The following is a 27,679-nucleotide window of genomic DNA, read 5'->3' as shown; positions in this document are numbered from 1 at the left end:
TTTATCCAATAAATAATTCTGTTCTTTCAGCACTGTAGATCCATCTATTTATTTTTACCACAGAAATTTTGACTGCACACAAAACACCAAGGTCTTCAATGACTGTGCAGCTAGGTGGGAAAGAGAATAAGCTGGTAATTATGTGTGTGGAAATTGTCATGACAAGTGAATTAGAAGAGAAAAGATAACATTTTAGATGTGTACTAAGATGGAGGTCTGGTCTCCAGGAGGAAGGAAAAACTTAAAGCTTTTACTTACAGGAATTCATGTTCAGAGTGGAGCTGTTTAGGCATGTCTAGGCAGAAGTGCAGAAGACAGAGGGTAAGCGATGAGCTGCAAAGAATGCAGAAAGCTGGTGGTGCGTGCAGATTAGAGAGCAGTGACAGATGAGGCATCACCAGTAGATCTCAGCCAGGCAGGGACTATGGAATTTGATTCCATCTAAAGTCAACAGGAAACAGCTGTTGGCTTGTAAGTATTGGACGAGCATGATGACATTTGTGCTTCAAAAGAAGGATTGGAGAAGAGCATGCATGACAGTAGCCTATATCAAAAAGATGCTGGAGTCTGGTAGCTGATGACTCCCTGAGATTAGAAGAATTGTAGTGGGAACACAAAGTGGACCACTCTGGGTGACACGTAAACTTCATGAACAAAGGATCTCAGTGATAATAGTCTGTGTTTTGGATTGTGTATGTGTGTTTGATATGTATGTGTGTGTGGGGGGGGTGGGGGGGTGAAATCATAGAGAAATAAGGGTGATTAGATTTATAGCTTAAGAAGCTGGTAAGAGTCTGTGGTGCTCACAATGTATTTATGATAAATCCTACTGAGAATGAATTATGCCCTTTGGTGTACTCTAAAATGACATAGCATACAGAAGTAATTTAAAATGTATCAATACATTATAGACGTCTAAATATTTCCTTATGTAGCATTATTTTTGCATGATTTACTTTAAAAGAAAGTTCACATGATACTTACATAAATTACAATCACTTTTATTGACCTTTCCAGTTGATTTCAGAATATTTTTAATGGTATAAAAGGTTGATAACTACACAACATTAATCATAGTTTAAATAAAGAAAGTTATATGAATAGTGATACTGTTTCTAACAGAGTCATCTCTGTTCTCTTTCCCAGCACCCTTTTTTTTCTCCTCCCTGTAAATAGACATCCCTTTGTACAATAAACCACCCAGCACATCTGATGATGAATCCAGTCTTTGCACCTCCAGGTCAGTCTCGTTCCTGAGGTCTCTGACTCATGGATTCAATCTTTACCTCTTGGAGTCTTCAGATACCCTCCATTCTTACAGACAACATATCACAAAGGGAGTATGAGTTGAGTAATGACTGATTAACTGTTTCATCACATGACTTGTATAACCTCATCTGCTTCTTATGCCAAAACACTATGGCAACCATTGTGAGTTGCTCTATTTCCTAGGCAAAGAAAGGAATGTTTAGAATGAACACACAACTTTTTAGGATTAAACAGTTAATAAGTGACAAAATATGGACTCAAAAATAGGTTGTTTGAGATCCAAAGCACCCAGGTTTCCGCTGAGTCTTCACTGATATTTATCTGATCCTTTATAAAATTATTTCAATTGTTGATCACATAGTCCTGGCCAAATTATTCTCCACATTCTCACTTGCCTCATCTTAATTTGGAACTTCAGTTAGCACAAAAAGGATGAATGCGAATTAATATTTTCCTTGTTTATTTCTGCTTTATCCAAGTACCTTTCTCTATAATAAATTTAGTATGTTTAATACTGGATAATTGCTTTCTTTTTCAAATTTCTATCACTCTTTTCTAGCCTTCTGGGACAGAGGCTGTTGGTTTGTTTACTTGGTTAATTGGTTTGTCTTTTTTCTATGAGACAGATGGCTTACAGTAGCCCAGGATGGTCTGCATCTTACTGTATAGTCCAGACTGTCCCAGAAGTCACAATGCTTCTGCTTCAGTCTACCAAGTTCTGGGATTACAATCATATACCACCATTTATTTCTGTATGGTTGCTTAAATTATAACTTTTAACATCAATTTCTTGACTGCTTTTAATCGTTATGATATTATAGACATCAGTATAGGCCTGGCCTCAAATAGTCTGCTAAATTTTATTTGTTTGCTTTTGTTAGTTTGTTTTGATTTTTGTTTTTTTATTTCTTTTTTTGAAACACAGAGAAAAACATAAAGTTGTGTGATTAGGAATGTGGGGAGAATCAGAGAAGAGTTGGAGGAAGGGCAATACTATGATCAAAATATGTTGCATGAAGATATAAAATAAATTAATTTAACAACATTTTAGAAGAATGGACCTCAGTTTAGTTTATTTAAATTACTTGTACATGAATGTTATATATGTTTTAGATTTTATATGTAGATAGATAATAATGGACATCTTGTCCTTGCTGTTCAGCATCCATTTTTACACACGTCTTAAAATAGTTGTACTTTTATTTTTTTGTGATCACATTCTCTTACTCTTAGTTCAGTTCTGAAGTGACTGCTTCTGGCTCTGTGTTCACTGGAGCTACATTGCTCTGGTCATAGACTCAGGAATGGACACAGACCAGGACAGTGTGTGTAGAGTGCAAGGAGAGCTTTGAGTAGCTTTGGCTGTGCTGGGGTTGAACCCAGGTCCAGTCTTGTACATGTTAGACAAATGATTCTCTACCCCTCAGCTTCATCCCCCAGTTGGCAAGAAGATATTTTCTGAAATGAGCAAGAAAGGCCTGTGTCTTCTCTTCTGATCATCTTAGCAATGAAGATGTGATGATCTAAGGCCTACTAGAGGATGTGCAGGTTATAACTGAGTAGAGAAACAAGAAAAGAATAGAGAAATGAAGTCCAAATGACATTAAGCATGTCTCTTATCAGACTGGATGAAACTCTGCTCTTTTGGAATCAAATACTTGGCCAAGTTGGTTTGTGGTTTGAGCCTCATTCAGACTGAGTTGAATTCTCTGTCCTGTGAAGTCACAGTAATAATAGCAGATTGATTTCAAATATGAGATAAAGTTCTTCACCCCCTACCCCTCCCAAAACAAACAGAGCCTCCTCGCTGTCCATTTATTCTGTAATATGTCATTAGCCTGTTTCCTTCCATTCTACAACAATCAACTATTTCACAAGTACAAGATAGATGGCTGGTGAGTGACTAGGTAAAATGTACATAGAGAAGACCATGGACCCGCTAAACGACACACCTAAAGGGTTTCTGTGTCCTCTATGCCAGATGCACACAGTTTTCAGGCTTTTTAACTTCTGCTTTGTGAGCCTTGTGCAGGTGTTAAGTCAGTGACTTCTGGACCTTAGATTATAGGAATGTCAACACAGAGAGCTTGCAAATTCGCCTGATGAGAACAAGAATGTGGAAGTACAAACTCTATGCACAGAAGTGACTGCATAAGAAGAGTGTGCAGAACACATGACTGGGTGAGTCTTCAGAGCACACAGTCCTATGGTGGGTGATAAAGATTTCTTCACTTTAGTAACAGAGCCTTCTCCATTTCTCTGTCATAAAATAGGTGGCAGGTTTTTATCTCAATGTCTTGCTGTTTGATTTGGGATAAAGTGGATATGGCCCTTACACAGTCAGCATTATCGACATGCATTACCATGGAATATTTATTAACAGCATTCTGTGAAGAGCAAACCACTAGAGGGGTCTGGGACTAGCCAAATATTAATATTTAACTATGCAAGATTAGCTTCAGCTTTCAAAGAATTCAAGCTTAGAAAGACAGTCATGTGATTTCATTTTAAGTGTCCCTTAAATCATCATTTTCTTTTAACCGAGCCTTCCTGTTAATTGAAAATTATAAGTCTGAGTGTGCTGTGATTATGTTGAATGCTACAGGTTTAAGCAAATACCTTAGGTAAGTTATTCTCATTGCATGATCTAAACTGCTACAGGCTGAATATTTATGTTCGCTTCAAGTTCCTTGGTTGAAATCTGCAGACTTTCGTATGATGGTGTTGGGAGTGAAGGCTTCAGGAGGTAACTGAGGTTAGATGAGATGATAGGATTAATTCCATAGTGAAACCAAAAGAAACTGCACAAGATCTGAGTTCTGTACTATGAGAGGATACAGTAAAAAGGTAGCCACCCATAAATCAGGAAGAGGGATGTAACCTTAACTTGACCCTGACCAGGTATCCTGATTGCAAGCTGCCTACCTCTAAACTTCAAAAAAGAATACTTTTAGTCAGCCAGCCTAGGGAGCTGGCTGCTCATCTAAACAGAGCTACTCACTAGGAAGGAAAAACTGCATCTCTGTCAGAATGCAGTAAACAGAATGTAAAGAAAGATGCAAATGAAAGCGGCTTAAACCATGTGAGTTTATTATCTGGCACAAGAAGTCTAAAGTTGACTGGTTCTGGCTTTTACCTTCAGTCAGAACAGTGTTAATCAGGACTAGGGTGCTTTTCTAGCCTCCCGTGTCCTCATTTCAGTGATTTGGCTTTAGTATAAAGCATGTCTTCTCATAGCTACCGAATAGTTTCTAGGCCACAAGGAACCTCTTACATGTCCAGAGGCAAGGGAAGCGCTTTTTCCTAGGGATGAATCTTTTTCTTGAAACTCAGACAATACACAGCCATTCCCCCTTGAGCTGCACTAGTGCAAAGCTCCTGGGAAGACAGAATCTAATATTCTCGACATCAACAGTAGGTAGACAGCAGAGAAAATTAGCAGGTGAAAAAACACATGTTTAAAGTGTCAGGCTAGCCTGATACTGTTGCGGGAGCTCCTTCTGCTCCTTCAGCCAATAGCCGCTGAGATACCAGCCCATTGGGGCGTGGTCTCTCTTTTTAAAAATGCGGCCACTTCCCTCCGCTCACTCTCTGGCTTCCGGCTCCGCTTCTGACGACTATGCTCCCTTCCTGATTGCGCAGAGGGCTGTTGTCTGGGACGGTGATCTGTAAGTTTTTTCCCCTTTAAATAAATAACCATTCTATTAATCATAATTCCAAACTGGTGTGGGATTGTTTGTGATTTACGCCATCATCTGGCGCCCAACGTTTGGTTTTAGGACCCCTCCTTTCCCCGCTCGGCTGCCTGCCGCCAGCGCGGCTTGGCGCGAGCCCTCCCTCCCTCAGCGGTGGCCTGTGCCTTGTGCGTGGAGGCAGCGTTTAATGTAAATTACACACAGTGGCTTTTCTTGCTGAAATTCTTTATATTTTCTCTTTACACACCTCAGATTGACTCCAAGTCCCCACGCACCCTATCGTTTGCCTCCCCACATGGATTTAAACTCCACAGGCCCGCACAGTCTCTGCCCGCCTGGCCTACTCTTTTCTGAGACGCTTTTAAATCTCCCTTGCAAGTGCAGCGCTTGGGTGGCGCAAACCAGTTTGCAGGCGGTTGCCGAAAAACTGCAACCCCTCAGGAGGACTATATCATGATACTTGCTCTGCAGTATCACCAGCTCTTGGGCAAGACAAGCAGGGCATTAACATCCAAATAAAATGAAGATTGATAAATTTGCCTTTAGGTAGGTGATGGATCCCATGGGCTTATATATTTATATCTGAATGTTCGGTCACCAGGGAATGGAACTGTTTAATAGTATTAGAAGGATTAGAAAGTGCTGGTCTTGTTGGAAGAAGTGTGTCACTGAGAATGGGCTTTGAGGTTACCAAAGCCCATGTGAGATCTAATCTTTCTCCTTCTGCCTGCAGAACAGGATGTTAACTCTCAACCATGTCTCTAGTACTGTGCCTGCCATGCATGCTACATGCTTCCCACAATAATGATAATGGACTAAGCCTCTGAAATTGTAAGCAAGTCCCCAATGAAATGCTTTCTTTCTTTAAGAGTTGTTCTGATCATAGTATCTCTAGACAGCATTAGAATAGTGACTAAGACAATAGGGTATAGAAAAAAGTTTTTTTTCTCTATAATGTGAGATTCTACCATGCAGCAATCTACATGCTAAATTAACTTTCCTAGCTTTCTCTCCTGTCCACAAAGGCAAAATCATGGTTATAATAAAATCTGAAGGCCAAAGTGAATAAAGTAATCTCACACTAGCTCAGAATTGAGCATAATAAAGGGATTCTTTATTTAGGGGGAATTCACAGATAACAGTCCTCTGCAAGCATGGGAAACAGGAATGGAACCCAGCACCCAGGTGAGAAATAGGAGAGAGTGAGCTAGCAGTGGGCAAGCACCATTTTGGCATCCAAGGCCACACCCAACTTTGTAGAAGGAGTGGCGGGGCTGCGTCCCACCATCCGGCGGCCGGCTAGCTTTACCCAAAATAATTACACAGAAACTGTATTCATTTAAATACTGCCTGGCCCCTGGCCCGTTATCTGTAGCTTCTTATTGGTTGATTCTCATATCTTGCTTTAACCCATATTTAGTAATTTATATAGCACCACGAGGGGTGGCTTACCAGGAGAGATCTTAACCTGTGTCCATCTCAGAGAGGAGAAGCATGGCGACTGCCTGAAGCGTCTGCCCTCTCTTTCCCAGAATTCTGTTCTGTCTACTCCACCTACCTAATTTTCTGTCTCTTAAAGGGCCAAGGCAGTTTCTTTATTAATAATGAAAGTAACACATAGACACTTCTCCATCACAACCTGATCCAACCTCTCAAAAGCCATTGGCTGAAGGAGATTCTACATCGAAAACCATCTCTTGCATGTGGGCTCACATACTGTACATTTATTGTTGCAATTTTGTGATTTGTTTTTGCCAGAAGCCCATGTGTGCTTTACAAATGGACTCTAGGCTACCAGGTTGCAATGGAAATTCACCTTGCTTAAGGAAAGGAAACACTCTTAAGACAAGGCACGCATAATTGTGCTATTTGAAGTGTCTGCATTCCTGGCAGGCTTCTTCTTATCCTTGTAGCTATCTGGTTTGTAAGCCTGAAAAGAAATATGTAAATAAACACACATACAATAAACCAAAATAAAATTCAAGCAAAGGATCGTGTAGAGCCCATATAAATTTACAATAAATGAGTTAGGTGGTTTCTCTCTTATTTTATCTTTACTTATAGTTGAACAGTGTTGAATCATTGATGTGAATATTTTAATGTAATTTAATTAACACGTATGCAATCCCTAAATACATACACTATCATACTAAATTTTGTAGGGATACAAATAAAATGTATTTTCTGTTTATAAGATACACAAGGTGCTATGTGCAGCCTTGCATTTTAGAAGGGAAAAGGTGACAAGTATACCTCAACAGTATGCTTGGTTCTCTGCGTGTGAGATTGCAATGAGAAAGAATGTGAACTATAGTGTTAAAAATTTTAGACAGACAAAGAAGTGGACCCTGAACGTGTCAGGGATACCTTGGGATCGACTGAGAGCAGCAAAAGGAGGATTTAAGCCGCACACAGCGATTGACTATTAGTGGCCAAGGCCAGGGCCAGAGTCAAAGCCTCAGTCTCGTCACCTTAGGTAACTCAGACCTTCCCTCTCGGAATCACTAAGCTTTCCGGAGTATTAAGGTCTTCTTGCGCTCTAAACGCGGCAGGTACACAGAGTTTTTTAAGGCTTACACAGAACCCCAGCAGCTTGCACCTGCGGTTGCCACTCTTGCCTATGGTAACGCCGTGTGAACAGGAAGAAAACCAAGGCATGATAGAGAGATTGAGAATTACAAGGACACAGGAAGGGAAGTGGTTGAAGCCTCTTCCCAGCCAAGCATTATAATAAACAGATTTGTTGGGAAGGCAGAGACAATATTCATTTCATATAAAGATATTTAATATCACAATGGCTATTAACCATACATCTAACCATGTATGACCATGGCTAGGGCCCCACTCTTGGGCATCTCACTCAAGAAAGACTGTTCTCTGTGTTTGTTGTGAAGATAGCATACTTCTGCACATCCCTGAGATCTGTATCTGCTGCCAATTGTAATCCTAACAGGCAGCACTCAGAATCACCCTGTGATCTCATTTAGGTTTCTTAGCAACCCCTTGAAGATAATAGTGTCAACCCCACCAAATTCCAGTGTGAAGACAGTGGAGTGCCACTCTTCCTCGAGAGGTGCTCTCTCACACTCAGGGGTGTCATATCTTTTCTGAGCACCATTGCCCCTTAAATTTCATGCTTTCAAAAATCCATGGTAAAAATGTCTTTTAGTGAACCATGGTTCTGTTCTGAGAGGCCCACACCCATGCTCTGGGGAACATTTCTATCTGGGAACTCCACAGTCTCTACCTTCATGCTTAAGGTATTTAAAGGCGGTATTAAGAAAAGCTGTTAGTTAAACCATCTTTGCTTCATACTGACCAGTCCTGAAGTTCTATTTTTACTGGGGAACAGTCCATTTTATCTTTATTAAGGTCCCCCAAAAGGAATTTTTCAGACTGCAAGGCAGTGATTTGGAAAAGTATTTCGTCTTCTGGTCACCAAGATCACAACCATTTCTACTTTATACACAGTATTATTCTTTCTCTACTCAAAGGAGAGAAGACAAACATCGATAACAATAATGTTATTTTTAACTTACTTGCCTAATAGTTTGCCATGGCAAAATTTCAATGTAAACTTCCAATCCTATAATTTTCTTCTTTGGAATATGTCTTACATAAAAACTTAATTGCATTAATAATCACAAATCTTTCATTTGCCCTTCTGAGAAATTAGAAGCTATTTAGTGTGCTTCAGTGTTTATAATATTTATTATTTAAGACACAAAGAAAAATACACTCTAGCACTATTTAGCCAGTCTACTATTGACACAGGAATAGTAGATTATTCTATTATCTACTATTGGGGATTAGCTATTGCGTAGTCCATAGTTTCAAGCAGGCTGCCTTTAGACACAACTTATTTGGCTTGCATAACAATTTCTCTTTTTTATTGACTTGATTACTAATTTCAGAAAACAAAAATAACCCAAACTGAAAGTGAATGATTTCTAGAATCTCGCAGAAGGCATAAAACACTGAACTCACATTCCCATGACAATAACCGACTAGAGCTAGGTGTAGGCTCTTAAATTGGGGAATGGGGTACTACCTGGTAAGTCACAGATAGCTTAGATTTTTATTGCTACATAAAAATTGTCACATGTGATAACGTAACATGACAGCAACTTGTTTGATTTTCATCTAATGGGAGGATGGCTTCTCTTAAGAGGGTTCACAGGGTCACAGTCCAGGTGTCATCAGGGGTGGGCTTTTTCCTGCAATCTCTGGAGAGCTGTTGCCTCTACATGGGCTCAGATTGCTGTCAGAAGTTGACTTCTCATGGCTGTAGGGCTGAGACTGACATTTCTTCACTGACTATGAGAGGGGAGTGACTTCTGCTCCTTTGTCCATCCATATCTCCTTCATTCTCCCAGCCAGGATGGAGGGTGTTTCTCGTGTTGGATTCTCATCATGCTTTTAATCTTCCTCTGAATTTTCTTCTAAAACCACCTTGAGAAAACTCTGCTTCTACAGAATGGGTATTACTTGTTTGGGTTCTTATTTCAAGGTTACCTGATGAGGAGCTATAATCACTTCTGACAAATACATCTGATCACACGATGTAATGACATCCTTGGGGTATCATAAGACTGAGATTGTAAGGTTATCATGGGAATTCTGATTACTTAGACAGCAATGGGTTCTTGACCATGGGTGTTAGGTTTTCTTGTTGTTTTGTTTTTGTTGTTATTTTTCAAGATAGGTTTCAGTGTTTAACCCTGGTTGTTCTGGAACTCATTATATAGACCATTCTGGCTTTGAAATCACAGAGATCTGCCTGGAGAACATGTTCAGCACAATATGCATGAGGGCCATTAGAATTCTATATTCAATAGCTATGTATATATATATTGTAGTTTAAAAAATAAAATTATCAGGGCAAGTGTTTATGTTTTTATAATGTTTTATGTAGAAAATTTATGAATTAATCTCATTTTCTGAATCTCACAATCAATCTATAACACAATATCAAGCTCTTTTATTTATTGTTTTGAAAATGGAAACATTTTTCATATATATATATTCAACTGTTTAAATTTGCTTGGACTACTTTAAGACTCTTGGAAAAAACTCATAAGTGGAAGTTGAGACTTAACACAATGTTATATAACAACATTACTTCTAGTTTGGGTAGAAAATCAAATAAGGCTGACTTTGAGTGCTGTTGACTTTTCTAAGTATTTCTTTTTTTTGTTTTTTTTTTTTTGTTTTTGTTTTTGTTTTTCGAGACAGGGTTTCTCTGTAGCTTTGGAGCCTGTCCTGGAACTAGCTCTTGTAGACCAGGCTGGTCTCGAACTCACAGAGATCCGCCTGCCTCTGCCTCCCGAGTACTGGGATTAAAGGTGTGAGCCACCACCGCCTGGCTCTAACTAAGTATTTCAAAGTCTGTGTACTCCTTTCCCCAAATGGGCTGCATGTCTGTATTTTCCTGAAAATTTTTTACCGGGGAAGCACTTGTGTAGAAGTTGTGCTTAACTGTTTGTCTCCTTACTCCTAGAAAGCTGGCTAAGACACATGGCCCTTTATATTTCAAATAGAGACAAATATAAACCTCACTAGATTCTACTTATAATCCACTTATGATTTCTGTTCTGGCAGAAATAAGACTAGCGGTCAGAACACCTGCTGTCCTCCATTATCAGAAAGGTCAATCTGGCAGTGCCTCGGCTTAGGATCTCAGATGGAACCCCCATGTGTTCCCAGCCCCAAGCAAAGCACATACTTTGGGCCCAAGGCAGTTGTGAAGATGATTGGGTACCAACATAGGTCAGTGATTTTAACGGAGAAGAGAGCATGTTGACAGTCTGTGTGCTCTAGAAAAAAAGTCAGGGAAGTCACAAAACTATCATTTGGTATCATAGGACCTGAACATTACTGTAATTAAGACAGTTGTAGAATAATCCTGGAAAGCATAGTGACTTGCCTGAAGAGGCAGGCAGAGCCTGCACTTTTTCTTCTTTTTCCTGTCATCTCCTAAAAAACTGCACTTCATATAGTATTTTCTATCAAGAAAAACATCACTATTCAGACAATAACAAACTTCCACTTTCTCTATATCTTTGCCTATTTCATTCAACAGACTTTATTTGACATTGTTGTATATGAATGTACAAATTATCACATTTGATAGCATTATACATGTTAACAAATCCTCTTATTTTTGGTCCCACTGAGCACCTCCTTAGCTCCCTGTACCCAGTGGAGATTTAGCTATATCATGTTTTCAGGCCCTGATACTGAGAATCAACTGTTGCACTGAACTAAGGGTGTCAGAGAATAAGGAAACTGCATATGCTGAGTGGGAGACAGTCAACTTACCATGGAAAAACAGCAGAAGAAGCAGGTTTATGCCAGGAAATTCATAATGGCTTGTTGCTGTAACGCCACCGGACTCAGCTCATCCACACCTCTCACACACACAGAATGGTTTAGAGCCTTTCATTTCCCTGCATCACATCTGCCCTGTGACTTAGTCTTCTAATGGCAATCCCATTTTAACTGAGTCTTGTTATGACTGATCAGAGGAATCATATGAATGTGAATTGAGCTTGGCATCTGTCCTTCTCTCCATGTGAAACATGCTCACAAATCAACTGGCATGCTAAAGTTCATTAATGTTTCCTCATGATAGCCATTTTAAAGCTAAGAGGCTGTATGGTAGCTCCCTAAAGAGCTGTGAAACAGTGCGCGAATTTGGATTAAAATAATTGATTGCCATTAGTGTCCTGTTTAGATAGGCAACTTGTTGTGAGACTTGATAGATACATCAGCTTCTCTGTTTGTTGCTATGAGAAAATATTTGACATAAGCAATTCAAGAAAGGAATGGCCTAATTTGGATCACAGTTGGAGGGTAGAGTTCATTGTGGCAGGGTTGTCATTTAGCCAAGAAACCCTCAGATAGCTTCAGTCTTTTGAAACTACAGTGTGAACCCTGGAAGTCAATTAATACATTTGTAATAAGCAAATGAACCGCTGTATGGGCCATATAGCAGTGACAGATGGACCAGCCCATTTGGTGAAAGTAACAAAGTATTTCCTAAAGAAGATCGTGGTCAATCAAAGACAGTTGGCCGTTTGACTTGAGTGTTTAATTGTTTAAAGCTAATTTAAACTTTTCATTTACACGGTGACAGGGACATTTTTGCCATTTTATCTTACATCTTAAAAGGCAGTTGACCTAGTTTTAGTTTTGGATTTTTCCTTCCATGATTGTCCTTTTGTACATCTTGGGCTATTAGCAACTCCATTTTGATTGACATAGCTAATATTTTACTTGCTCACTTCTTCAATTTTGTTATAATAGAGATTTGTGGATCTGAAAAACTGTTTCTTTTAAGTGACATTTCTTATCTTTGCTTGATTTCTTCTAGGTGAATTTGACAGTAGGGCTCACTGAAAGTAATTTATTTTTCTTATTTTCAAACTTATGACTAACCTTATTTAAGCTTCTGCTTCTGCTGGATATCCAGTCAGATAATAAAGACAACATTCATATATTCAGTTTTCTTAATATCATGGGTCTTCATATTCATAAACAAATGTCTACTAGTTTTATAAAGAATTTGCAAACTATAGAAACAGCATCTTTTTGGGAATATTTGCTTTAAGTTTACTTTTCCCTTAAGTTAAAGTTTGCTTTTCAATTAATGCATATGTTCTGTGAAAAACTGGCAATGCTCTTGGTGTTTGCAAAGAAAAGGCTATCTAAGATCTACATCACAAGATGCTCAGTGATTTCCCCAAAATATCAACTCATTTAGTCATTTTCATTAAAAATTGTATAGATAAAGCATTATGATGAGCTTTACAAAATGAGCACCAAATGTAAGAGACTGCACACACTGCACACACACACACACACACACACACACACACACACACACACACACAATGGCCTTTTAAAATGGACTGTGGCAGTAAATTTCTACCATCCTAGCGCTCATCTGGCTGAATCAATAATACCAACATGCATTTGAGGCCACCTTATAAGTAAGATCCTGTCTCAAAATAGAAAGAAATAAACAAAAGAACAAACACTAAAGAAATTGAACTGTTCTTTTAGATGAAGAAATATCTTATTTAAATTTAGGCTTCCCCCCTCCCCCCCCCCCCGAGATAGGGTTCTTTGTGTAGCTTTGTTGCTTGTCCTGGAACTAGCTCTTGTAGACCAGGATGTCCTTGAACTCAAAGAGGTCTGCCTGCATCTGCCTCCTGAGAGCTACCACTGCCTGGCTAAATGCAGGCCTTTAATAAAACCATTTCTGTTTCTATTTCAAAGTGATTTATTCTGTAAATATCTATAATTTAATTCAAAATAATCACAGGCAGTGCTTAAGATATATAAAATAAATGTTTATAATTTACTAGTATATCTTTACTTCTTAAGTGTTTCTTTTTTAAAGGAAAAGAAAAGCCATGATTTTCAAGGTTGACTTTAAAAAATAAATAGCTTTATACTAATTATTTTCTTTGATATTCTAATTTTACTATTTAGCTCCTTTTTTTTCTGATGAAATGTCAGGAATTTTCAAGATATTATACTCAGTCCTCTGTGTGTTTCATTTCCATTTGCTTAGAGCTTAAAAAAATCAGAAATTTTCATGTTGGCCTTAACTTAAGATGAACATGTCTGGAGAATCTCTCTCTATTTTGCAAACAATTAAAAGGTCAAAACAATAAATCAAAGAATGTTTTTCAAAGTTAAAGAATATATATATCACTGTTCCAGAAACATAAAAAGAAAATAACCTTTCCAACAATTTTGATTAATTTAAATAAACTGAAAATTGATTTTAAGGGCTAAATAAAAGAGTTCAAATGTTGGAGAGTGATAGGAGATAGTATGTATGTACTCATTTTATCACTGTATATATTCCAAAGAAACACTCAAGGAAGCACAGAGCTGTAACACAAGTCTTGTTGGGTAGAAGTTTCTTGAGATATAGTATTTCATCATGGTGGGAGACTCCTAGGACACAGAATATTCTAAAGGGAGGTTAAATAGTCCATCTCTCAGGCAATCTCCTTTGTGGAAAGCGAACAATCCATGAGCATCAGGAAGTCTCTGAAACTAACCAAATTCTCTGGGTTCTTACCTCCTCGAGCTCATATAAGCAGTAAAGCCTTTTGAGAGACACTCTCAGATTAAGTATACCTGTCTGGAAGAGAAGTACACAAGCCAATCCTTCTAAAAAAAAAAAGGCTTAGACCATCTGAGCTGCCTGAAAAAGACTCTCCCTGCCGTGTTGTTCTGCCTGAACATAGGTCAGTAGCTCCAGAGTTCCAGATTTCAAGGGACATCATCCATGCTGGAGTGGGCTTCTGGTACCACAGTTAGCTATCTTTCAGATATTCCTGCTCCTGTAAGCAAAACCTTGTTGATGTTTCCATAAGTAACTAATAGTTCACCAAAAAGGGCTTAGTGACTTTCATACATTGGTCTGGTGTTAGATCTGCAGTAAACAGACATTTCTTCATGTCTCACAGACAATAGTGGCACACAACAGCTCTGCTCAAAGTTGATATTCACAGGGTTACAGAACCTATGGAAACTAGAGGAGAAGAAATGAACATGATAAAGCAATAGCAAAACAAGGAAAAGAGAGAAAGCCAGTACTGTAATTATAATAAAAGAGAAAATAAATCTGAGTAACAAAGAGGGTTTAAAGGTATTTAAGCTGCAATAAAAATCAGAAACCAGCAGTAGTGGTACTCATTATTAACAGCATCCTAAACTTTAATACCTCCATCATGCATGTCTTTCTAAGCAGGATTATTTTAGTCAATCAGAACAGCCAGTTAAAAAGCAAAATTCTTTTGTCTCCAATATATCTCATGATCCTTTCATGCTGAGCAGGGCATAGCAATTTGCTGTTGGTTTACAGTAAAAGAGACCCAAGGAACATATTTTTGAGAACACTGGTGAAATATAGATTTTGTCCATTTGTTTGAAACACTCTTATTTCAGTTCTAGAAAACAAATCAAATCAGCAAATACATATAAATATTTTGTTTTATTCTTAACACTTTCAGATTGATAGGGCAGACGTGCCCAAGGAGCAGCTCCCTTTTGATAAAATTGACTGGTAATCAGATAAAAAGCTATGCTGCTTGAAGAAGGTGTTCATTAGGTTGAAGCATATGAAGTTACTGATGTAGACCTACCCTCAAACAGAGCAAGCAGCAGTTGAACAGTAAAGAAAATACAACTCATTTCTGACTGAACTTTCAAGATCTGGAATGAACTAATCAATGGTAAGTGTCCCTAAAGTGTCTAAGGAAGACGATAGAACATCGACCTGGGATGCGCTAAGGGGACTACACTGACAATTCCTTTTCATTATCACTCAGCTCCAAGCATAAAAGCCCAGCAGTAGAAAATTAATGAGTAAGTCTGCTAGCAGAGAGGCTATTAGGCAGTTGGCTCTCCATTCGGTGGGATGGAAGACCCCTTCCATGATGGAAGTGAAGTAGGAAGGGTTCCATCAGTCAGGAATCCTCAATCCCTTCAGGCTGGAGAGATCCTGCCTACAGGTTTTTTGAAACAACCCTGGTATAACATAGCCCATTAATGGATTCAAATATTTGTGATCCATGCCTGGTAAGTTGCTAGGTGACTTGTGCTTCTCAGATAATATATTGTGGAGAGGTAATCAGGAAGACTCCTCTAGAATAGTCAAAGTTTCAGTTTGGAGCATGCACCATTCTCATATGACAGAAACTGCCAAATGTGTTCAGCACTGACTTTTCTCTGTCATGTCTTCCCTTGGAGCTTGCCTCAAATGGTTACTAGTTTGAATTTATGGATGACTGGGTATTGCAAAAAGTTTTCAGTGTCCGTAAGTAATTATATTTCCAATAATTTTGATTCTTTGTTATATAAAGAAAAATGTTTACCTAGAATATTGGGAGAATCATGTGTGGATTTTCAGTCAAGCTTTTAAAGTTCAGGCTGAAATTGCTTTAACTGACATAAGTGGATGCCATTTTCATTTTGTTACAGGTCCCCGGATGAGATGTGGTTCAGGCTGCTGCTGCCTTGCCTAGAGATCTTTTCTTCTTTTCTTTTTTCTTTCTTTTTGTTTTCCAAGACAGGGTTTCTCTGTAGCTTTGGAGCCTGTCCTGGAACTAGCTCTTGTAGACCAGGCTGGCCTCGAACTCACAGAGATCTGCCTGCCTCTGCTTCCCAAGTGCTGGGATTAAAGGCCTGTGCCACCGGCCAGCTTTCCCTAGAGAACTTTTCATTATCACTTGCTTTCCCTTGTCTTTCAACACACTTCTTCCTTTTCCACTAGTTTGTTGCATCTCTTCTGGTGGGAAAGTGTAGGGAGTTCTCCACATGCTAGGGAGAGTCCCTCTTGTAGAGAGGTGCCATTTAGACAATTTAAGCAACTGCAGCTACTTGATCTAAACTTCATGCCTCCAAGAAGTATCTGTAAAGATCCAGGGAATCCATGATTAGAATGAGGATAACTTACACATAAACTATAACTATAACTTTTCCAGAATCCTGTCTGTACTTCATGTTGTCCAAGTGATGTTGCTAGTGTCACATTAGGTATTTTCACTAACTGGTAAGCACAAGCTCATATTTTGCTTGTGTGTTCCTTAGCATAGAGGCATATTTTAGGAGGCTGTGAAGTGTTTAGGAGGTAAGATTTGGCTAAGGTTAGTTTGGAACAGGAAGGACTTTAAATATACTGAATAATAATCACCCCCACACATACATACAAAATTCTTGCTGTTTTCTGCATTCAGCTTTGAGGTGATGAACAGCTGTTTTGCTTCATATTCTTGCCACCAGGAATAAAGCCACATTTCCCCATTTTCCCTGCTGTGACGGACTGAAATCCATCTGCAACCACAAGTCCAAATGCATTTTTCTCCCCATAGATTGCTTCTGTCCAGTATTTCATCACAGAAATGTAAAAGCACCTAGTACATAAAATTTATACCTGCAGATGGGAATTGATATGTTTCAAGAATGTGGAAGAGTCTGGAACTATGGGACAGAGAATGCTGTAAGTACTATGTAATGAAGCCACTCTACTGGATTTCAGAAGACCAGGAAATGCAGAAAAGAAAGACGATGCTCTTGAAGTCTCAGCTGATATTAAGGTCTCTACTGGGACCTGGACTAGAGGCTACTCCCATTTTGTTCTCACAAACGGCCTGGCTGCGTTTTCATTGTGTCCCGAGAATCTGAACAAGGCTGAATCAAAGTAACAGCCTAGAATATTTGAAAGAGAACATTTGAAGATAACACGATGTTCAGTTTGCAGCATGTCTATTTGTGGTTTGTTTTGCTGGTTTGTTTTACAGTGAGAACAGGAGCTAACAGCAGAGTGCAGAAGGATTTGAAAACTGTATAATTTGGGAGCATAAATGCATTTTAAATGCCTTAAGCAGTAGGTGAGGAAGAACATATAAAGTAGCTATAATTACTTAAGAGATGAGCACCATCAAAGAAAAAAAATGGTACATTTCATGCTGTGACAATAGGAAAGGTACATCAAGGGCAAGTTTGCACCTGTGGAAGGATCAAGAATATAGGGGCGAACTGTTTGAAAGGTCTCTTTTTGAGAAAAGAGCGCGTGAAAAGAGAATCACAAAGTGGGGTGTGTCCTTCTTGTAGAGTGTCACCTATAGAGGTAATTTTCCAGGTTAGCTGCCCAGGTGCTCAGAGGCCAATGAATGCACAGTTCAAAGGGTCCTGCTACTTGTAGAGCCATTTGCAGGATATTCCATTGTCCACAGAGTTCTGCCGGCATGCAGAATGCAAAAGTTCAAGGTTCATAGCGGCTCCTAGCAAGACCCCAGAGAAAGGTGTTGGCGGTCAGACAATGTTTCATAGAATTGCATTCCCTGTAGGAGTGCCCAGAGTGGCACTTAAAGCCACTTAAAGCTATGAGGTAACAAGAATTTACAGTGGAGACATTGCAATAATGAAGATGCCAAGAATGTGGCATGTTTGTGGAAGAAAGTTGCAGGTACTGAGTGGAGCCGGACTAAGAGAACTAACACACACTGTAGATAGCAGAAGGCATGTGGAAAAACTGATTCCAAACCTGATGATTCCTGTATTAGGTCACCTGCAGTCATGTGCTTCACACAGATGTACAAGTTTTAATGCTTCCTATGCTGTGCTTTGTTACCGAGACTGTCGTATTTCCTTGCTGTAGTCCCACCTTTTTCTTTAGGAATTGAGATGTTTACTCTGTGCTACTGTATAGCGGGTGCGTATAAGCTTCATTTTGATTTTACATGCTCTCCCAGTTACAAAGTTGCCTTAAGTCCCAGAAGAGACTGTACATTTTAGTTAGGTATTTATTTATTAAATTATGTTCATGGGGGGCTTCACATGAGTGTGGGTGACCATGGAGGCCAGGAGATGGCACTGGGTCTCCTGGAGCTGGACATTGCAAGTGATTATGAACCTGACACGCCAGGGCTGGGAACTGAACTCAGGTCCTTTGCAAGAATAGTAAGCTCTCATACATCTCTCTAGACCAAGTTCCTTCACTTCAAACCCATATCAGATTGTTAAGATGATAGGAAACATTTGAAATCAGACAGAAAGTGTTTTGTGTTATGAGACGACTCTGAGCCATTGTTTGGCGGAAGAAAAGTCTCAGCAACATAAACACATCTTGGATATTGCCCTGCTGATGGCCATGTTTTTAGAAGCTATGGAAAATAGGAGGTGGGGGGTAGCTTATGGAAGTAAATTTCTATGAGAGGGACTTGGAAACTTAACAGCCTGGCCTACATTTCTGACTTTCCTCTATATCCTGATCTATGATGCCTCATGTTTCCCTTGCCACAAATATTGATGGGGAAACCTGTTCTAAGAGGAAAAAGATTTTAACAGAAGACTTTCACTGACAACTCAGGCATATTGAAAGACTGTTCATGAGAAGAGACTATCTGCCATCCCTGAGGCCTAAGGGCACCTATATCTCAACACATCTACACCCCATTCTCAGCACTCAGAGATGGAGCTCTGCCTTAGAGATATTTTCTGTAACAGTACTCACGTAAGTGACAGAGAAGGTGAAGAACCAAGGTGACTCTAGTGTTATCTTCGCAGGTGGCAATAAGGTACTTAGTGTGATCGTAAGTCACACTGATCAGCATAAACTCAGAAAATTCTCCCCTATGAGGTGAGAACTATGTGAGTGGATGTCACTTATAAAGAAAAACAACACGAACCATTATTCGTAGGTGATTCCTGAGTGTTATACAGAATAAAAATTGAGTCATCTTCATCTTCTAGTTTTCCAGACATCCCATAGAATTTTATGATGAGATACTATTCCCTGTAATTCTGTGAGTTATTAGTCACTGTTGCAAATGAAATAGGTCTTAAAGGGGGCAATTCAGATGCTTCCTTTTATGTTATTTTGTTTAATTTTTAGAATAATCCTGTATGGTAATTTCCTCCTTCTTTGATCTTTGTTGTATGGTGTGTGTGTGTGTGTGTGTGTGTGTGTGTGTATGTGTGTGGTTTATGTGGAAGCCGGAGGTTGACATTTGCATGTTCCTCTATTGAGTTCTACCTTAAGTTTCTAGACACACTCTCACTGAACTAGAGCTCACCAAGTTAGCCAAACTGGACTGCCAAGCAGAGGGATCCTCCTCTCCATCCTGCTCCAAGCTGGAATTCCAGTTGCATGCCACCATGTCCAGATGTTTATGTTGGTGCTGAGTGTTTGAACTTAGGTTTAATTGTTAAATGGCTCATACTTAACTTGGGGCATCTTCCCAGTCCCCTGTGTGATAAACTCTAGCACATAGTACTGATGGAGAAACTGCAGTTCAATAGGGGTTCCATCCTTGCTTCAAGGTGGTAGGTACTATAGTGAAGTCTACCTGGGACCTGAACAGAAACAGATACTTCAAATGCAGATGGGGAATTGGGAGGAACTTCTATATGATCACATGCTTTTCTTCTTTAAAATGGAGGACTTTTCCACATGGAAAATGTGAATACAAAATAAATACATTTTTATTTAAGTTCTAGAAGTCTACATATGAGCAGGAAATACCATATTTCATACAAATGGTATATAGCCTCCTGGACCTCCATAAATAAGTGTAGTGAGGAGCTGCAGGCGGCCTGCTTTTTGTCCTGCCCGGCTCCCACATGGTTAGCTTTACACGCAAAATAATTACACGGAAGCTGTATTCTTTTAAACACTGCCTGACCCATTAGTTTCAGCCTCTTATTCACATCTTTACTAACCCATATCTAATAATCTGTGCAACACCACGGACAGTGTCTTACCGGGAAAGATTCAGCATGTCTGACTTGGTGGCTGGCTTCATTGCATCTGTCTCCCCGAGGAGAGGCATGGCATCTGACTGAGCCATCTACCTCCCTTCTTCCTGTTCTGTCTACTCCACCCACCTAAGGGCTGGCCAAGGCAGTTTGTTTATTAGCCAATGAGAATTCTCCATCAAATAAGTACTATAAACTGAGTAGCTGAAACAATATTGATTGTCTTGGTCTCAGAGGTTGAAGTCCAACATCAAAAAAACAGAAATACTCCATTCTGAAGACTACGAGAGAATTCCTGCCCCTCCTCTGGATTATAGATGGCATACAGCCATCCTGTACCTTTACAATAATTTCTCCATATGTCCATATTTTCAGATTTAGAATGACATGGACTATATCAGAGAAAGTTCCCCTCTAATGACCTCATTCTAATTAACTGTATCTGCAATCACACCATTTCCAAATAAAATCATTCGGAGATAGTAGGAGTTAGGCCTTCAACCTATGTTGAGAGCATATTTCAACCAATAACCAATAAATAGCAAGGAAACATGGATCAGTGGGGAACATATGCATAGACTCTAACAAGTAAGAAGATGTAAAGACTTCATACCTTCATGGAACTAAAGCACTGGCAGAACAGTGTGGAGAGAATATGGGCACAGCAAGGGAACAGCAGCAGAGTCCCAGTGCTGTAGGATGTGGGCAACCTCAGACATAGCTGAGCTTCTGTGCAGCTGACCAGTGTCTTGGAGAGGACTCCCTTCTCCCTGTCTAACAACGTCACGACCAGCTGACCAGCAGCGCAGCAGCACCAACATTTGTTTGTACAATTTGTCACTAATCCCAGATAAAGATTTAGTGCCAACTGTTTAAAAATACAGTTTGCCACAAAACCCAAATATAATCGTGGTGTTTGTAATGTGTAATTATTTTGTTTCAGGTGAAAGTACAAGCAAAACCACTTAGACAAGATTCCCACCAGATCTATTAACAGTGATATGCTTTTAAAAATGAATCTCAATTATTTTTTCCTGTGAAATTAAAATGAGCTTGAATTAAATTTTGTCGTATTCACTGTGACATATAATCCCATGTCATAGTGCCATGTATCATGTAGGTCACACTGGCTGAAGAAATGTTTTAGCATGAATTCATAACAGAGACACTTCAATTAATCTTTCTCATATATTAGTAAACACAAAATGATAGAGGTAAATCATAAATTTTCATTTTTTTTTACTATGCCCATCGTATTGAGGCAGTATCTTTAGTTAGAAATCACTATCAATTTAGCCCTCATCATGTTCTCTGTGTCCAGGCTTCTGTTATCGACACTTTGTTAAGTTTATTTATTGTTCATGGGCTTGTGACTGTTTTTGTTGTTTATTTTTGAGATTGTGATTTAGTTACAACATTTCTCTCTTCCCTTTCCTCCCTCTTGAGAACACCCATATACTGAATTTTCCCACTCTCTTTCAAATTCATAGCTGGTTTTTCATTACTTATTATTGCATGCAAATATGCACTTGCATACACACTCACACACACACACACACACACACACACACACACACACACACATTCCCAAACATACTCTGTTGAATCTGTATACTGTTATTTTAACATGCTTTACGATTACACTCAGTTTATACTGACCTTCTGACTCCATAGACAAATAAGTTTGTTTGTTTTCTTCTCTTAGTCTTGACTCATGACCTGCCCTTGCAGTGTCTAGTGGCAGAGGCTGATTGAAAGTTTTGGCACTACCAATGCAATCACTGAGCAGATCTGACCCACGCCAGAGAACGGGCAGTAAGTATGTATAGTACATGCTCCTAATATCTAGATGTAAATACCCATGTGCTTCCTGACAAGGAGTGACCTAAACCAGGACTCTGAAGTCCAGAATACCAGTTGGCATTGCCGTCTGAAGCAAGAAAGATGACTTGGGTCCAGGCACTAAGTCAGATTTGGACATGACCGATTATATCTAGATTCAAATGTCTGAAAAAAAAAAATCAAGGATTGGGGTGGGCAAGCAATAGTTGTAAAAGCTGTCTTGATTGTCAGGATGAAAGGTTTACCATCCATGTGGTAAGATGGAGTTTGTCATTGTCAGTATCTAAAGGAGGAGATATGAGTACAATCCTTGAGTCATTTGAAGAGGACATTTTATTGTTTTTATTGTAAAAATATGATTAAAATGTATTCTATAAATGTAGAAAGTAGATTAATTAAAATAAATGATCCTATGCACACTATCCATGCACAACTGTTGAGGAACTCCCCTTTGAGGAACCCCCCCCCCCCCCAGAATTTTAGTGCATATGTGTTTGGGATTGTTTGTTTTTCAGAACTAAATCACTGAAGTTTAGAAAATACTTTTCATCAAGTAACTTGATGCTGTTTTAGTATTCAAAAGTACTCATGCCTTCTCTGAGTGCAATGCTATGAGATTCTTCTTCCTCTCTGGTTGTATTTTCTGTGGTCCTTCCATGACTTCTATCAGAAAAGTAATCACTGAAAGTTTAATAGTTAGAAATTGGTGCCTGTAGTTCTGAATTTCACCGTATGCTTAAGATCCATAAATAATCATTAACCCTGTGTGAGAGTGTGGGGCTTCACATCTTGGAACTTTACCACCCCCCGGGTAAGATGGCTTTCTAGAGATGATGTGGCTTCTTACACTGCATTTGCCATTTCCTAAAGTGGCATCATGTTTATTCAGTTCTTTCGTCCTAACTTCTGAAAGCATAAACTGTTGAAGCATAAGCTATTGCACTCTGAGAAGCTTCCATGACTTAGAGGAGAGGGTCATCCTTTCATATCATCGAAAGCCTCTCACAGACCTGCTAAAGTCATGATTTCTCTTCACATATTTGCAGCATACATCAAATTGCATTGCTCCAAATCTACAAATTTAACAGATGTTGGTGTATCAAGCATAAATTCTGTGTTTTATCTGCTTTGCCTTTTTATTTTCAGCTCAAGAAGGCTGTTGACATAAGATGACTATTCGTGAAACTGCCCTCCTGATGATGGTTTACGAAACAAACTTTTAGTAGATTCCAAGGGCTACTAGTGATGATTTAGAGTCGAGTTGAAGTGGATACAACTCTATCTGGGAGTGATTACAACAACTGCCAGTTGCCCCGGAAACTTGCTTGTTTCGCTGAATGATTAAGGTGAAAATAAATGCAGACCAATTTAAAGCATAATTAAGAGTGTTGCATTAACACACCCTTTGTGATGGAAGTGCCATCCTGACAGGTAGCGCTGTTCTGACGGCCCAGATCTGCAGGGTCAGCAATTGCACTCCGTGTTGGACTCCGTCACTGCCTTTCCACCGCCACAGGTGCCTTATTAATCCCAAGAGACTGATAATGAGGACACAGCCTGGGCCTCAAAGCTGGTGCTTCCGCTCTCACCGTGCTTCCTCGGGGGACTTGCACCATGAATGCCGCCTTTTGGATTTTAGCAGTCAACACAAAAGCCCTTCTTCATTTCCCAAGTGCTCCAGATAGGCTGTTAGGATAGGACCGAGTTCCTAACCAGCAGCCCGCTGTTACAATCAAGCTTTCTGCGATAAGGATGTTTGAAGTTATCTTGACAAATGCTTATAATTATAATAGTTATCATAAGGAACACTTGTTATCCTCTAAGGGATTTATGTGTGTGAGAGAATCTTTGTAGTAAAAGAGTTTATCAGCCAGCAGATTTGCTTTCTTATGATTGCAAAGCGCATTTTAGATACATAAAAGCACAATAAATGCGCTCTTAACTACGCCGGCCGTTGTAATCAAGCTCCTTTCTTTTCCAAATACCTAAACTATCTCATTAAGTATACGTCTAGAGGATGTAATGACACTCCTCCGCATGAGCAAGGGGAGTGACTTGCATTTAGATTCTTCTTATCAGGCTCCAGAGTTTAAGCAGTTTGGTCATTGGGATAATTAGGCCTCTAAGGCTCCTCATCTCCCCCAGCCTGCCTGTCAACTCTAATGGCTGCCGAAAGATAATTTGCCCAATTGAAAAGTTGCTATGAGACTGGAGAGACGTGTAGAACAAAGTAAGCAAATTTATAACCTGTCACCCTTCCAGACTCTGAGTTATAGCTGATGAGATCGTGGAACTAATGTCATTCGCCAAGCCAAAACACGCAGGGATTTCTCACATAAGCCTGGGACATTTATTCAGTGTCGCTAAACCATGGGAAAGTTTGAAGAGAATGTCTCTCTGAGTCTCTGAGGCACCTTCAAGTAAGACAGACCTCTGGTACGTGGTATCCCATTGCTCATGCATGGCCATATTTAAGTCAACAATAGGATGTGGGGCTCTATTACCAACTGAATTTTGGTCTGGGTCCAGTATTTTTTTTTGGTTTTTCGAGACAGGGTTTCTCTGCAGCTTTTTTAGAGCCTGTCCTGGAGCTAGCTCTTGTAGACCAGGCTGGCCTCGAACTCACAGAGATCCGCCTGCCTCTGCCTCCCGAGTGCTGGGATTAAAGGCGTGCGCCACCACCGCCCGGCTTGGTCCAGTATTCTTTTTCATATATTTTGATTTTCCCACTGGACTTATTAACACCAGCCAGTAGATGAGTTGCAATATTTATGATGCGAAAAAGGAGATAGATTTTTAAACTGTTTATTTATTTCCCTTTAAATTATGTGCACGTATATGTCTGTCAAGAAATATGTACATGCATGCAGGTGTTTAAGGAGGCCAGAGGTGTCAGATTCCCTGAAGATGGAGCTACAGGCTATTGTGGGCCACATGACATGGGTGCTGGGAATTGAATTCAGGTCCTCTGGAAGAGCAGTGCATGTTTTTAACCACCGAGCCATCTCTCCAGCCCCTAATAGATAAATATTTATACTCAGACTTACTACTATTTTGATGTTAAAAGTCACCATTTTAGTCTATTACAGATATTTTTCTTAGTGCATATGAGTATGAGTGTGCAACTGTGGAATAGTGTAAAATGCTGAGTTAAATACAAAGCAATGGCATAGGTATGTGTAAATGAGCACTTAGAAGTAATAAAATGTTAAATTGCTCAATTCTTTTGTTTTCCAGGAGTCCTATGCAGTAATCATAACTATGAGAGGAGGATGGGTTTAGACCTCTGCATCTTTTATCTTGATCATTTCATCCTGGCGCTGTGATATGCATAAATCAGTGGCAGACTTCTTAGCTTATAGTGTTGCAGCTCCCGTAGAACAGAGGTCTTGTATGGGGAGCTGGCCCTCACACTGATTCTGTTCCTTTTTGGTGTGTGTCTTTCTGGAAGCATGATTGTTTATGGAAACTGCAGTGGCTGAGCCTTAACTCCACTGACTCTTTTACTTGCACAATCTGGGAAAATGGAAGAACCAAAGCCAAGTGAATTGAGTGGTACTGAGATGGGATGGTGTTTTGTAGCGGATTGGACATGGTTTGTTGTTCCGGGTGATGATCTGATGTCAGGAAGAGCCACACTTCCACACTGGAGCAGGCTTCCCTTTAAGGGAAGAACCAACCTTTAGATAACCAACCAGAAGCCTCGTGTAAGCACATTCTCTAGCTTGGTGTGGCTAGACTTCCTGGATTAAGTTAGAATTATGTTTAGAGAATGGAATATTCCACAGAGTTTTCTTCCTACAGAAACCCACATTTATTTTAAAAAATGAATTCACTGTGCATTTTAAGTTCCTATTTTTGCTACTAGCTGATTCTGAATGAAACATACGGTGGTGTTCTCGTTTGATTGCTCTGGGATTGTTAGACCTTTGTCTATAAATCCAGGGACAAACTGTCTTTTGGGGCAGTTAGAAGACAGATACTAGGGAAGGGAGCATTGAAATCACTGTCACGCCCTCCTTACATCACTGACGAGTCATGGTTATTGTCCATCTCCACTAACCTCCGTCCATGCTCAGTTTCTCTCGGTCATACTCCCACTTGGAGCATGCGTGCTTTCATGAGGTTCATTTCATTAACTCAAGCTCTTCCATGTACCATCCAGCATCCTAGCTGTTGGGGCTGCCCTGAGACTGACAGAGAAATGCCCAGGACCATGCAGCTTGCAAAGGAATGGAGAAAATGAGAGTGAGAGGATGTGCGCCTGCGTTGTTATCGGAGCTCGCTGTGATCAGAACAGGAAAGTGTGTCAGCATTTGTCCTCATTCCGCTGGGCAGCGCAATGCTGCTGACAGGCAATGCTTCATCCTAACAGTAGATTTGAAGAGGACTTGTTCTGTACACTGTGCTTCCATAAATCAAAGATCGGAGCTGTCCGTACCCACCTATTTAGGAATAGATGGGATTGAAAATGAAATGCCTGGTAATGAACACTTCGTTGAAAAGGTTAACAGCCCAGCCAGGGCGTGGGAGATGAGAAAACGGGGACCTGGTGATTTATGAAATTGCCAAATCTCTAACTTTGCAATTTAACACCATTTCCCTTTGTTTCTTTCCCAGAAGAGCTGAAGAACAGCTGGTCACTGCCACCTGTGTAAGAATCTATCATAACCTTGAACACCAGTAACAGATTTCCTTAGAAAAAGATCAATTTCTTTAATGTTTTTCCAAAGCGCTAAATGAAACCCCTCATTTTCTCCATTAGTCTAGAAATTCAAAATGTTTTCTGAGCATGGTTGCTTTTGAGAGTTAGCACCCCAAGTAAAAACTTCCTGTATTAAGTGGGAAGGGTGTTTATAGAGATGGAGCAGTGAATGTAGGTTGTGGTATTTGGGACTAGGAATCTCAGAAGAGCCTGTGCATTGGTCTTGTTAGCAGAGCAGAGCTCCTAGTGTACCCAGTTTTTGAGCAATTGGTATTGTAATGCTATCATGATCCACAGCAACTTGGAGAAATTAGGATGCTGACTCCCCCTAGGCTGCAGAATGTGTGCATTTCTTATATTTCTATTAATCCCCATTAACAAGATGTAAAGACTAACGTGAGTTTGTTAAATCTATTCTGCTATACCCAGTATAATTCACCAAGCAACTGTACTTCCATTTGCAGCAAGTTTGGCATCTAAGTGCTCTGTAAATGACTCTTGGCTCATTGCATTTTGAAGGTCTATCCTTGTGTCCACCTACAATTAAAAAAACCACATGGGACAAGAGACAAAACATTTTTTTTTTTTTTTTTTTTTTTTGGTTTTTTGAGACAGGGTTTCCCTTAGTTTCTGTCCTGGAACTAGCTCTTGTAGACCAGGCTGGTCTCGAACTCAGAGATCCACCTGCCTCTGCCTCCCGAGTGCTGGGATTAAAGGCGTGCGCCGCCACCACCGCCCAGCTAAGACATGTTCTTGTACATGAGGGGTATCTCAGTTCCCTTATTACATAGTGAAGCTTGTAGTCAGGAACATTTTCTTGTCAGTGTTATGATATAGTTGGCAGAGATCATTATGAGGAGAGAGAATATAGATATTTTCTATA

General features: G+C 39.7%; 1 long non-coding RNA gene across 2 annotated transcripts; it reads left to right on the top strand.

Annotated features, from left to right (window-relative positions):
- The first annotated feature begins 3,334 nt into the window (after nucleotides 1–3,334).
- On the top strand, nucleotides 3,335–23,847 carry LOC119810849. Of its 2 annotated transcripts, none has more exons than XR_005284805.1 (4): nucleotides 3,335–3,450; nucleotides 15,002–15,223; nucleotides 21,955–22,064; nucleotides 23,238–23,847. It is a non-coding gene; the product is annotated as an uncharacterized LOC119810849 (long non-coding RNA). The 2 variants fall into 2 exon arrangements; XR_005284804.1 differs by having other exon boundaries at nucleotides 21,955–22,068.
- Nucleotides 23,848–27,679: the final 3,832 nt, after the last annotated feature.

This window comes from Arvicola amphibius, chromosome 3 (assembly GCF_903992535.2).
Source record: "Arvicola amphibius chromosome 3, mArvAmp1.2, whole genome shotgun sequence".
In the NCBI taxonomy this organism is placed as follows: Eukaryota; Metazoa; Chordata; class Mammalia; order Rodentia; family Cricetidae; genus Arvicola; species Arvicola amphibius.
Note: the sequence above shows the minus strand (reverse complement) of the source record. Positions and strands in the feature narration are given on the sequence as shown.